Source organism: Ochotona princeps, chromosome 30 (genome assembly GCF_030435755.1).
Source record: "Ochotona princeps isolate mOchPri1 chromosome 30, mOchPri1.hap1, whole genome shotgun sequence".
In the NCBI taxonomy this organism is placed as follows: Eukaryota; Metazoa; Chordata; class Mammalia; order Lagomorpha; family Ochotonidae; genus Ochotona; species Ochotona princeps.
Window position 1 is genome coordinate 14840802 of NC_080861.1, and position 14511 is coordinate 14855312.

The window sequence follows — 14511 nt, forward strand, 5'->3', positions numbered from 1 at the left end:
TATTCCAGGGGGCAGGGACGGGATGGAGGTGGTGGGAAGGCGAAGAGGAAGAGGAAGGAAGACATGGAGGGGGAGGCCAGAAGAAGAGAGAGAGAGAGAGAGAGAAAGAGAGAGAGAGTCGCACCTGGGGGCCTTTATGTCACTCAGGTGAGTGTGCAAGGTGTGTGGGGGGGCGCAGGAATTGGGGGCTGGCCCCAGGGGATTGGTGCCTGAGACTGTCACAGGTGATTGCCTAAGAATGATTGGTAAGTGGGCAGAGTTGGGGAGGGGCTGGGAGATTGGGTGTGGGATTCCCAGGTGAAATGGGTGGATGGCTGGACTGGAGTGAATTTCATGAACTGTGAGGAAGATGAAATGATGCTGGGTCTAGGGTGGGATATTCGAATAACTCCTTATAGTATCGACTCACAAAGGTGAAAGAATAGTCTTAAAGGGTTACATTGCTTATACAGTTATAGGAAAAATGCTTCTTTTGTTAATAAGTGGTATATAATAATTACAAATACAAAAGATATTGCAAGAAATTTGCAATACAGAATTTTGTTGCTTTTGAAATGGTTGCTAAACATACATATACACACGCACAATTGACCCAGATGCAATGGAAAATAGGCATGCTTATCTTTAATGGAGTCTATCATCTAAAGTAAAACAAATGAATGGGCCCCTGGAGTGGAGAGGGTGTGCTGAGTGTCACACTTCTCTGTTCAATCAAGATTGGGCCCTGCGGTAGTCATACAAGCAGGAACATACCTAGCAAACCCCGCCTGCAGCCTCACCTCCCTGCCTCCTCACCTGAACTGTTCTCCTTTGAGTACTCACTCCCACCCAGACATTACCGAGTCTCCTGTTTACATTGGGGTGAACCTGAATCGTGTGGAGTTACAGCTCTTTCTGGAACATGCCAGCACTCTTTCCTAGGTAATCTTGCTTCTCTTCTGACCTCTACCCACCTCTCAGTTTTTGTATTTCTTCTTGGGTTTGAGACTAGAAAACTGGACCTCATCATTCCTCAGGACAGTAAGGGAAGAAGACTAACATCACACCAACTTCCCCAAATAAAATGACTCACTGCAGTGGGAGAAAGGATAAGAAGGTATGAAGAGGGTGTGTAGTCTCCTGAGATGTGGATTTATGTGGCAGAAACCTCTTCTCAAGTGTGTCTGGGGTAAAGAGATTGTATAGTAAGCTCAGCTAATTTGAGAGTCAAAAGTGTGGTGACATCTGATCTCCTTTCCAGGGAAATGAACAGTTCAAAGCGGAAATAGCTGGGTGTGCATTTAGACAGCCACTCTATGTCTACTGCCCTAGTGTGATACAGGAACACAAGATCCATCCATCCAAGAAGAGCAGGGAGTTGATGAAGAGTCATGAGTGGCCAAAATAAGATTCCCAGTCACTGTGTGGAGACTGATTCCAAAACCCAAGAGCAGCTTGGGTGTTGAGAGAGAGAGAGGGAGAGAGAGCTCAAGACACAAACAGCCCTGACTGTTGGGTCTTTCAGCCTGGTTATTGGAACAGCTTTGGAAGGACCTGTGTAAATGAGTGCCTGAAGATAGCAGGGGATGGGGACATCTCAGTGGGTATGCACATGTACAGCTAAGAACCTGGACTGCAGGCTTCCCTTAGAGACCTGGCCTCATTATGAAAGTCCACTAAACCTTGGATAGCAGTTCAAGGCCAAGGCATGAGAGGAGTGATTGAGCCAAAGTTTCTATCACCTGTACAGATGGAAGGTTTATAACGAAGTTTGGTTAGTCTAAAAGATTGAAATGATGGCTCTTGCACACCTGAGTGTGTGAAATGAAGATTATTCTCAATCCACTCATATATTCCCAAATGAGAAAAACACCTGTCAGAGATGTAATGATGTGGCCACTTGGAATCTCTCTTCTATTATTTTATCCCAATTTTCTTTTCCTTATTCTGTAGTTGGGAGACTGGGACTTTGCTCTAGTTTATTTCATTATAAAACAAAGTGATTCCCCAAACCTAACATCTAATTGGCAGTCAGTGTTTTGCATTGGGTTTCTTAACTCTAATTCCAGAGAGAAAACATAGGAAAAAATGACTACAGAAATTAAACCGAAAACAAAGAGCTTGGGGAAGGTGTTTGTGGGAAGATCATTAATGCTGTTACTGCTAATTATGAATCTCAATGTGCAGCTCCCAGATGGGGACTATAATCAGCACAATTTCCAGTTTGCTGCTCACTACAATTAGCAGGGGCAGGCTTGTGGATCAGTCACCACTCCACATCCTTGTCAGCCTTTTTGTAGGCTCATGTGCAGCCTCTTGGGCATCAGCTGGGTAAAACCAGATCACAACTCTCTCCAGCAGATACTCGTTGCATTCGTTGTCCGGCTAAAGAAGAAGGACATCTTCTAGGTCTCTCCTCGTGCCATTGGTGTTACTGTAATGGGCCATCACACTGAACTCACAGGAAAACAAGCTCTGAATTTGTGTGCTTGCTCCATTAGTCCTCCTGAGAATCTAAACAGGGAAATTGTACAAAATCAGCGTGATTTTTCTTTTATTGTTTGCCATATGGCATTCAGGATGTAATCATGTTCCTGTAATTAAACATCATGTGAATTCTCCCTCATGCATTCAAAAATTCAGCACGCGAGATCTTTTCTTCTGTGTAGATTCTATACAGTATTGCAATGTCAAAAGTTGTCTCTAGCAGTTCAATGTTGTGGAACAGCAAGTTAAACTGTCACTCGTGAGCCAGCATTCCATGTGGGGTTCTGGAATTCATGTTCTGGCTATTACACTTACAATCCTTCTTTTCAGAAACTATTTATTTGTTTTTATTTGAAAGGCAGATTTACAGGAGAGACAAAAAGAGAGAGCTTCGTTCTACTGGTTCACTCCTCAGTCTCACTGAGCCAATCAGAAGCTGGTAGCCAGCTTTCTCCCAATGTCGCATGCGGGTGCGGTGCCACAAAGAGTGAAAACATCCTTTGCCACTTGCCCAGATTATATGCAGGGAGCTGGATCATCTTGTGAGCGCCGGGTTCCCATATGGATGCCTGTTGATGTTCCAGCTGCTCTATTTCCCTTCCAGCTCCATGCTTATGGCCTGGGTAAGCCATAGAGGTCCCAAAGCCTTGCCACCCTGCACCCACATAGGAGACCTGAAAGAAGCTCCTGGCTTCAGATAGGCTCAGTTCTAGCCGTTGCGGCCAATTAGGAAGTAAACAAACACATGGAAGATGTTTTTCTCTGCTTGTCCTTCTCTCCATAAATTTGATCTGCCTTTCAAATATAAATAAACAAATCTTAAACAAACAAAAAAGTGGAGCAGCCAGGACAAAAACTGACATACATATAGGATGCTGATACCACAGGAAATAGATTAACCCGACACAGTACAGCAGCTGGTCCTCTTCCAATCCTTCTAACGCACTGGGGAAGGCAGCGGAAGACTACTCTAGCTCTTGGGTCCTTGCATTCCCAGTTTTCTCCAGATGGAATTCAGAACCAATAATCAGAACCAATACCAGACCTGGCCTAACCCAGCCACTGTGGTCATTTGGGGAGTGAATCAGCAGATAATAGATTGATCTCTCTTTCTCTCTCTTCTTCAGTATCAGTTCACCTTTTAAGTAAATAAATAAACAGATAAATCTTTTAAAAGAAAGAATCTGTTCTGGGAATGTGGTAGGAAAATGACTTTGCTTGCCTTACATGTTAGAAAACTCTGAATCAGAAATTATTTTGTAAATGCCCAGCAGGGTCTGAGGGTTTTGTTCTTTTCATCCGTACAAAGAAAGTAAGGCAAAAATGAGTCCTGCCCACACCAAGCTGCCGTCGCATTTTCTGGTCTAGATCCAAAATCAAAGTTCCCCCCTTTTGTCCTTTTTAGTAGACTCATTCAGAACAAAAGTTCAGAAATGAATTTTGATGTAGTTTAAGGATTGTGCTGATTCAACTTTCTATCATCGTGCTATAAACAAGAAAAAAAAAATTCTGAAAGGAAGAAGTACAGTAAGCCTGTTGGGAGCCAGTTCAAGAATGACCTTTCTCAGAGGGAAAGAAATTATTTCCAAAGGGGATGCCGGGCAATGCCTAAGGCAGCTTCAGTTCCCCTCAATTCCACTTCAACCTCGTCTATACTGCAGCTGGCGTGACCAGGTAAATGTTCATTGATTTCAAGATCAGGGCAACAGGATTCTTTCTGTTTAATTTCTTGTGAGTTAAAAAATAAGCAAAGGGTTTACATACAAAGGGGGGTACTTAGTGCTCTCGGAATCAATGCCAAATTCAAACCGTGCGTGACAAGGCATGACTACTCATCCATTCACTCCAACAAAGTCCCATCAACAACTATTGCACATCAGATGCTGAGCGATTCACTGTGGCCCAGAGAGGGGAGAAGGCCAGTCTTTTGCATTAAGTTCTCAGAGTCTACAGGCAGAAGTAGACATACAAGGTAACAGCATTCATAGGTGTAGGATCTTCAAAATATCACAGAAAATGTATGGATTTTACAAAGTGTTACATGAAAATAGACTTATTTTAATGCGACTTTCCAAGAGATTTTGAAAGTATCCTTTTATATATAAAAAAAAAGAATCAAAGATTGCTAAGACAAAGTGAATGACTCTTGGCAGGAAAGACTAAAGAAAGGAATCCTAGATAAGATGATCGAGCTGATTTCTGAAGATAAAAGAAAGCCCTTCTGGAAACCTGAAAACAGTGCTTTGCCCTAAATATCAGTTCATGTGATTATAGTTAAAAAATATTACAGAAGACAAATTTAGGATACTGTAATAGCGTGAACAGCATTAAGGTATGCTGTATAAGTTGCAATGGAAGGGCAGTAAAAAGAGATCAGATTAATTGTACGGTAGGTTAGATCAAGAATGGGTAAGAATGTGAAAACAATGATATAAGGTAAGAGACATCCCAGAAATCTTTAAAAGAATCTGATGATGGCTGATATGAGGGAGGTATCAAGTTTGCCAGTCCATATAAAATTGGATCTTATTACAGACTAAAAAGGAAAATAAGAAAAGGTACTTGTTGAATTTAAGAAGTCAGAAGACACCCAAAAATCAGGAAACGTAAGAGCTCTTTAGGAAATTAATGAGTTATTCAAGTAACATGAGTTACTTTACATATCCACAAACCTTTTTCACTGCCTTCAAAAGTCAGAGACAACTGGCAACAAGATGGAGAAAACCGAATTCCACCATTTATCTACATGATCTGCCTGCCTCTTGGTAGTCACTGAGTAGATCTGGAGGACCTGAGAGAAAACATCCAGGGCCAATGTTGTTAGAATCTGGGGAATTTATAAAGAATATCCATGTACAAGAGAAAACTTTGGAGCTAATAGAGAAAAAGCATAAAGAGGCTTCGTAGCAGTCAATCATTAGATGGAAGAGGAGGAAGGAGGAGAGAGGGACATAAAGCCTAGGGGAGAGAAAGATGAACAGAGCTTCGCAAGGAGAAGAGGGGGAAAAAAGACCTTTTTTAGCAGTGGAAGCTCTCCATGAAGTAGGAAGCAAGAGAGTGTGGCAATCTTAAGGAATTCTGAGAAGTTCTGTTGTGCAGTGCTGAGTTAACGAGAACAGTGAGAGCTGAGGATAGGGAAGTGAGCTCAGGCAATACCTGGGCAGAGCTATTTGACAGAGTTTAAAATTAATCCACTGTGTGAGAGAAAGCCACTGAAGGATTTTGAGCAATATACTGGTATAATCAGATCTGTAATTTAAAAACTCAATCCAGCCACTGGGTGCAGAATGAGAAGTTAATTAAAACAGTGAAACCCGAATGTGATTACCTAGAGCAAAGACCACAATTCAGTTCATCCTATAATGTGCTCTTGCGACGGAGTGTTTTTTTTTTATTAACTCATTTGATTGTGGATTAGATATGAATATTTTAAAATTGGAAACTCTCATGTAAAACAGGATTAGAGACTCCCTTGAAAAGTGAGAAGATGGTGGCATTCCTGGGTCCCCATTCCTGGGTCCCCATTCCTGAACGGTCAACAGTAGACTAGAGCTAGCAGTCTGAACATGACTCTTAGAGAAGGGTATTCCTTTGCCTGCCATGTTCCAAGGAAGATGTTCTCCTTGATTTTCATGTTTCTGCCTTGCCTGAAGAGAACACACAGAGAATGGCAAATCATTATGCATGCCATTCTGAGATAAACCCCTGTGACTGTTTCCACACCTACCCTCTACCCATGTGTTCCAGCAATTCTCCTTTTTCTTATCATGGGTTCACCTTCTACTGGATCAGACCCATCAACACACCAATCTTTCAGTGCTCCCTTATTAAGAGGAATGAGTCTCCATCCATTACCCCCACGCCTGTGTTTCCCGTTGCTCTCTACTCCTGCAGACAATCACTAGAGCAGTATTGTTCACCTGCAAGTCCCCGATGATGTTCTTGTTGCCAGCGTATATTGCCCTCTGTCTCCCCTTCACTTAATCTATCTGTAGTGATAAGCAGTTCATCATGGCCTCTTATTTGAAACAGTTGTTTTCTCCTAGTCTTCCAGGAATCATGTCTGGAGAATCTTTATTGGATTGTTCTCAATCAGATATGGAGGGTGTCAGAGCTCAGTCTTTAGATTCCTTTCCTGGATCTTTTTACTCGTTTTTTTATATATATATTTTTAAATTTTTATTCTTCATGATGGAGCTCCCTAAATTCAGGAATTTCCCCTTCCACCCTGCCCATTTCTCCTTCCCACCACTGTTCCCTCCATATTTTTACAATACTATAGTTCTTCAGCAACAGTCACAAGTCCATCACCCTGCTTTTTAAGCGTGTCATGACATTGTAGATACAGGCAACGGTAGAAAGTCCAATGTTTTATTGTTAAGATATATTTAACAGTTTCATTGGGAATCCTTCTGTTACTCATAAGTAAAGGTATATGCAACATATCCTCGCTTCTCACTATGTTCATTTTTTTAGGTTTTATTTATTTTAATTAGGAAAGAAGATTCACAGATAGAAGGAGAGAGAGAGACAGAAAGATTTTTCTTCTCCTGGTTCACTCCCCAAATGGTTACAACGGCCAGAGCTGAGCTGATCTGAAACCAGGAACAGAAGTTTCTTCTGGGTCTCCCATGTGGGTGCTGGGCCCAAGGCTTTCAACCGCCCCCCACTGTATTCCCAAAGTGTCAACAGGGAACCAGACCAGAAATGGAGCAGCTGAGACACAGAACATACTGCAAACAGACGATTAACTAGTAAACCATCACACTGTTCCCTGTAATTGTCTTATGACTATATTAGATATTAACATTAAGGGATGATGAGTAAGGTATGTACAGGAATTCTCTACATTTAATTATCCATAGACTGTGGAAACACACTTCAGCACATTGCCTTTGAGGCCAAGAGAGGGACAGATGTATCTCCTTGCTCCGATTTTTCCTTCGGTTAAGCATTTATCCAAGAGCTATTAACGATCCTTTACTAGAAAACAGAGTGGTGGATTCTTACACTACAAGACCCTTCTTGTGGTGCCTAGAAACTCCCAAACTTAAAAAAAAAAAATAGGGAGAGAGAGAAACAAAAGAAGCAGAAAAAGAGAAATCTTATTTACTTCATACACATTAGTGTCAGATTCCATTTCTGTTCAGCTGATTTCCCCCAAATATGACAGTGGGATATGAAGACAGACAGAAGAAAAATCCAATCCATTCTTCTTCTGGGTCCGCTCCTCTCTTAGTCACTTCATTGTTGGTTTCCTTCCAGGCTAGCCCTCAAACACCTCCATGTTTTCATTGATGTGTCTATCATATGGATAGCTCTGGTCTAATTATTCGGAATTCATTAGGAAACACAGTAGTTTAAGATCTGTGCTCTTAGGAGCTTAACCTTGTAATTCTGTCTAATCAGTAAATTAATTATTGCATTAGAGAGAGAGTTTAGTGAAGGTAACCTGGTAGGTGGAGGTGTTCGAGGGCTAGCCTGGAGGGAAACCAACAATGAAGTGACTAAGAGAGGAAGACTCTGAAAGATATTTTATGCCAAAAATATATTAATTGCATCATTGATTAGAACATTTTTAGGGAAAAATATCAAAACCAATACTTCATGCAGAGTGTAAGAATAAAATGGTGATCAAAACACAGATATCTGAGATCTTTTTGTATAAATTTTAGCTAAAGTAGTTTGAAATTATATAAAAACCACAAATTTTAAATTGCAATTATGTAAAAGTTGAAATTAAGTAAATTGTTCCCTTTGATGCCACAATTTTGAGGTGTGGGGCAGGGGAAGATTATGGAGAGACACCACAATTCCATATTCTCTGCAAGAAAAACAAAACAATACATACACCAAGAAATCCAATGACTCCCTAAGGCCCACAGTGCAGGAGCTGAATATCCAGACACATTGTGGAAAGCCCTGATAATTCTCAGGTTTCACAATGCTGGTGCCTTTGCTATTCTCTATGATTTATTTTTCAATGGCCCCAGTTCCCTGGATAGCTGTGTGCAATGGGTACCGCGTGCTATGTAGTGCAGGCCCACAGTGAAGACACACACATGTCCAGTCAGGACTGCTGAGCTCACCTCCTGCCATCACACTGCTACTGTCCCACATTCCAATGTGGATGATGTCCTCTCGCATGGGAGAAAATCAAATTTCAAAGGACAAGCCTAGGGAACAACGTTCAGGCTAGAGTTTGAGAAGCTCAAGGGAAAAATGTTCACATAAGTGGTCGGTAATGTCTTGTCCTCGCCAAAGAATCAGAAACTCTAAAATCTGACATGTGACCTGCGCCAGGCACTCAGGACAGAAGTACCAAAAAGTAACACAATGTGACACCCCAACAAGAATATAATAATCTGTTGGTTATTTCAGAAAGGAAGAAAGAAAACAAATGGGAGTACATTAAACTAAGAAGCTCCTGCAATACAACCAGCAGAATCGGAGAAAACATTTGCAAAGTGTACAACTCACAGATCAATGTCCAGGATCTATAAAAACTTCAATAAACTCAACAACAAAGAAATCCGGTTATGAAATAGGCAAAGGGCATGAACATTTTTCAAAGGATGAATTTCAAACAGTCAAGAGACGCATGAAAAAATGCTCAGGATCACTTAGCCATCAGGGAAATGCAAAGAATCACAATGAACTTTCATCTCATTCCAGTTAGAATGGCTATCACCCAAATATCAAACACCAACCAATGCTTTGGGGGATATTGAGAAAAAGGTCCCTTCATACATTGCTGATGGGTAATGTAAGCTAGTACAGCCACTAATGGGGGACAGAGATTCCTCAGGGGTCTGGAAATAGTCCTGCTGCGTGATCCAGTATCCCAACGCTGGGAATTGTCCACAATTAAATGGAATCAGCAGGTAATAGAGTCATTAGAACTCATGTGCTTTTTTCTGAACAATTCACAACAGCCAAGACAAGTTTCAGCAATGCCAGGAACCTCTATTCAATGACCAGTGTTTGCATGGTAGCCAAAGGAAAATAAATCATTTCTGTTCCTATCCAGAAATCCCTGGAAAAGTGGCAATGTCTTTTTTAATGACATGCATTTTAATGACATTTTCCAGATAAAAATAATAAAGACAAATAAAGTTTCCAAATTGCAAAGCAGAGCTGTCCTAATTTTCGTTAATATTTATTGTTTCAGAGACCTAAATAAAAAGTGTTTAGTGTGAAATGATTAATCAAGTAAAGTCACTGCCCATTACTTAATAGAATTAAATTCATCAATATGATTTCCTTTTCTGCATCAACAAGGTATTAGTCAATCATAACTTACAATGTGACTCATTTACATAATTAAACTGTTTTTGTAGATATTCTGTGCTTATTGAAGAAGAACAATGAGATCTCAAACAACAAAATTTTATGCTTGAGTTTAACTCATTTTTGAGGGAAAGAAAGCCAACGTTCTGAAGTGAATGATGAAAGAACCAAAGTGCTTCCTAAAGAAAAAGAAATTAGACGAAGGCTAACATGCTACCCCTTTTGGTCCTCGGTTCAGCATAGTTTCTCTAAAAAGTTATTAATAACTAGCAAAATCAACCCTCCACCTTCGTGTTTTGAAAGCATGAACATTGCTCCTGTAAGGTGGATACCAACAATGCTAAGTTACTATGAACTTGAGTTTCAGGTTCACACAGGAGAATGTGATATGCCACAGATGAACACAAGTGCTATGGACTGAGCCGTTTCTCTCCCTAAATTCATGTTGGGGACTGGACGCACTATGTGACTGCATTCTGAGATGAAGCATTAAAGGAAATACTTATGTTGAGTGAGATCTTATGTTGCTTCAATATGACTGAAGACTTATTAGAAGAAAGGGCAGGCTACAGCACATGTGCCAAAGAAACATCCATGAGAGCACGACAAAAAGTTGGCTTTTGGAGAGCTGCACAGAAAGGCTCCAAGAGAAACCAAATGACTGGTCCCTTCACTGCTGGCTTCTAGCCTCCAAGACTGACAGAAAAAAGACATGTTTGCTACTCCATCTACCCAGGTTTTTCACTTTGTTACAGCAACCCCAACTGGCTGACAACATGAACCTTACAAATAAAGACAAGTTATTATGACTTGATGCTGTCATCAAGTTTTCTGTTTCAAATTCGCTCAGCCATTTTGATCTATCTCATTTATTTCTTAGTAATACGGACACTTTATCCATGCTAGGATCCACATCTGCAAATAGAGATCTTGAAGAAGCAAATTGGGCTAGTGTTGTGGCCAGGCAGGTGAAGTCATTGCTTGCCACACTGGAATCCCATATTGGGGTTCTGATTTGATTTCCAGCAGCTCCACTTCAGATCCAGGTCCCTGCTAATGCACTGAGAACGCAGCAGACAATGACTCAATAACTTAAGTGCGTGCTACCCACACGTGAGACCTCAATAGCCAGGATCAACCTCAGCTATTTGAGAAGTGAAATAGTTGATAGAAGATTGATCTCTCTCTTGCGCATGCTCGCTCTCTCTCTCTCTCTCTCTCCCATCTCCAGTCCCTGCTATCACTCTACCTTGCAAATAAATGAAATAAATTTTTAAAATATTAAAATGTGCCTGTGCTCAAAGAGCTTATATTTCCATTAAGGAACAGAGAATGAAAGATGAAATGAATAAATGTAATATCAGATATTGTTCAGTACTGGGAGAAATTAGACTTAAAGGACAGAGACTGCAACCTGGTCTGCTCTAGGGAACATGATGATCACAAAGGCCTTGGAAGGAGCTGAGCTTCAACTTGGGACTTAGAGAATGAGAAGCAGCTCACCAGTGGGTTTCTAGATAGAAGAAAGCACCAAGGCAAAGTCCTGCTGATTTGAGTGACCTTGGCTTTGCACAAGACTGTGGAAAAGAACATTGTGACAACCACATCATAATAAAGGACACGGCAATGTGACAGTTGTTGGAATAGAAGACCAGCCCAAGTGGGTCATGTAGAATGAGCGTTAAAGGCCAACGATGTCCAGCTGCCCATTTTATCCAGCATTCACTGACAATAGCAGACTCATTTTTTTCCTCTCCTCCTATGACTCAGATCTGTCCCCAGAACTTACATATCGAACCCAGGACCTCCCAGGTAGTATTGTCAAGAGATAGGACCTTTGGAAAGTCACTGAGTCATGAGGGCTGATTGCTGTATTCATCCATGAATGAACTCATAATTCATGGGCTATGAGCTTCTGAGAATAGATTAGTTATAATTAAAATAAAACTATTACAAAAGCCACCCTTCCCCATCTGTGCTGAGTCCTCTCGCCATGTGCTTCTCCGTGTTCCCTTGGACCTTTGTAGAGTCACCACCAGCAGGAGGACCTTCACCAGATGCTGAGCAGATGCCTGTGCCATGCCATGGTTTTGATTTCCCTGCCTGGAGGACCATGAGCTAAATAAGCCTTTGTTCCTTATAAATTATTCAGTCTGTGGTATTCTGTTATAGCAACAGAGAAAAGAACTAAGCCTGCTTCTTTCCATATTTCCCTCTCCAGATTTTTATGTCTGTAGCTGTCTTCATTTTCTGTTGTATGTCTGAGGTCCTCTTCTAATATCTTGCTTGGCCCTTTGGTTTTCCATTAATAAATGTCACAGGGTCCCAAGGACCTTTCCCTCACCACCCATCTCTCTCTCTCATTGGTATCTGAAGTCTCCCTGGCACATTAGATAGGCATTGACAGAATACAATTAAATATAAAGAAATTGGTTCCATTTCTACATATCTACCCAACTCACACATAAGGCCCTCTATATGGTTGAACAATCCCCATTTGTCACCCTCCATTTCCATCCTCTATCCTATTCCTCTATCCATTCAGCTTCCAAAACACTTCACCAAGTCCAGTTATCATTTCTCATAATGATGAGTAAAATTTATCAGTGATCTTTGAATTCCATCTTTGGCTTCCAAGCCACCTGTTCTCCATTCAGTTTTCAGTGTTCTTTGGAAATCATCAGTTATTCTCATGGACTCCTGGCACACTTGGAAATGTAATCCAATCTACCAGGCCAGGTAACATTGGCCTGCTTATTCAAGCTAAGAACTCACTCACATTTACCTTCTGCATGCGCCCATGGCAATGACCTCCCTCCTTACCCTGCAACATACCAAGCTTGTTTCCAATCACTGTGTGTCTATTGCACTCTCATCTTCTCTAGTCAGCATGTTGTCTTTCCAGACTTGCATGGTTGGCACCTTCTCATCTCAGCGCAAAGCTCTCCTTCTGGGGAGGATTTTTTTCCCAAGTTCTTCCAATATAAAGTCACTCACTCTCTACCTTATTCTCTGTCACTTGCAGACACAGTACATGATTTGCTTTTCCTTCTTGGTGCCCTCTATCATCTGCAATTATTACTGTTTTACTTAGTTGCTTAGCTTTTCATTTTCCTTCTCTGCTCAATAGTGTTTAAACTCCAAAAGGATAGGGCACTTGTCCACCTTATTTACCGCTGTATCTCATCATGTCTATTTTAATGAAATTAGGAATACCCATAGTCTCTTTTTTTATTAAGATTTATTCATTTTATTACAGCCAGATATACACAGAGGAGAAGAGACAGAGAGGAAGATCTTCCGTCCGATGATTCACTCCCCAAGTGAGCCGCAACGGGCCGATGCGCGCCGATCCGAAGCCGGGAACCTGGAACCTCTTCCGGGTCTCCCACGCGGGTGCAGTGTCCCAATGCATTGGGCCGTCCTTGACTGCTTTCCCAGGCCACAAGCAGGGAGTTGGATGGGAAGTGGAGCTGCCGGGATTAGAACCGGTGCCCATATGGGATCCCGGGGCTTTCAAGGCGAGGACTTTAGCCACTAGGCCACGCCGCCGGGCCCTACCCATAGTCTCTTAATGCTAATTGGAGACTTTGTTCTGTATGGATTGCTAGAGAAGTTCTTTACCATGGTATCTGTGGTAAGTACAGTCCTTTCCTCAATGCCTAGACTTTGTCTGATAGAGCTACACTGGCTCCTATATAAGCATCTACTGAGTCTAAAATCCTGTATTGAATAGTATGACATCACAACCATTTGTATATTTGTTGTATTATTATTATGTGTAGAGTTGATTTGTATTATCTAAATGAACATGAAATTGATTTTATTTCTCTTTTAAATGCTCTCCAGGAGTTTACAAACCAAGTGAAAACTATCATGTGATATACGGTATTTGATCGTAGAAATATTGATCGTTGCCCGCGACAGTACAGCAGCAAAGAAGGCAGCACAGTTGGGGGGCTGGTTGGCCCAGGCTTTGGGGGACAATTACAGCCACCAGAGGGGGAGGTAGGACATTTCTAAAGTGGGAACTGCTTCAAAAGTTAACTCGTGAATAGGCACAATATTTTCTGAGAAGAATATTCATAACTAAAGGAATTGTGCAGTTACTTCATATAGCTTGATAATAGAGTTGATAATAGTACTTCTTTTCTTTTTCACAATTTTGTGCTTCTTTGTTACCACTATGGATTTGAGTTTGCAAGCAAACCAAGTCTAGTTCATAGATGTCGTTTGTTGAGTCTACAGTGTTTCAAGGATTCTCATTTAATGCCCACATGAAAAGTCAAGGATTTTCTAAACCTCTTTTAAAGAAATGCCTACTCATGCTCTTTGCAAGACTATTTGAAATTTTTGTTTCCAAGTTGTATAAATTCCTTTTATGTTGGGTATAGGATTAACAGCAGGCATTCTCTCCCACCCTCTAAGTTGTTGCTTAACTCTATTGATTGTTTCCCTTCCTGGGCAGAAGCTTTTGTCTTTTATGTAACATCACTTGCTTATTTTTGCCCATAGCTTTTGCGTCATATCTAAAAATTCACTGCTAATACTAATGTCAAAAAAAGTCTTTCTACTGTTTTCCTCTAGGAGGTTTACAGCTTCAGGAGTAATGTTTCAATCCTCAATACAGTGTAAGAAAAACAGTCAATTTCTCTTTTGTGTGTGGACATGCAGTATTCCTGCTACCACTTACGAAGAAATTACCCTTTTCTCATTTTGTATTCTTGATGTTCTTTTCAAACATTAGTCAGTTTC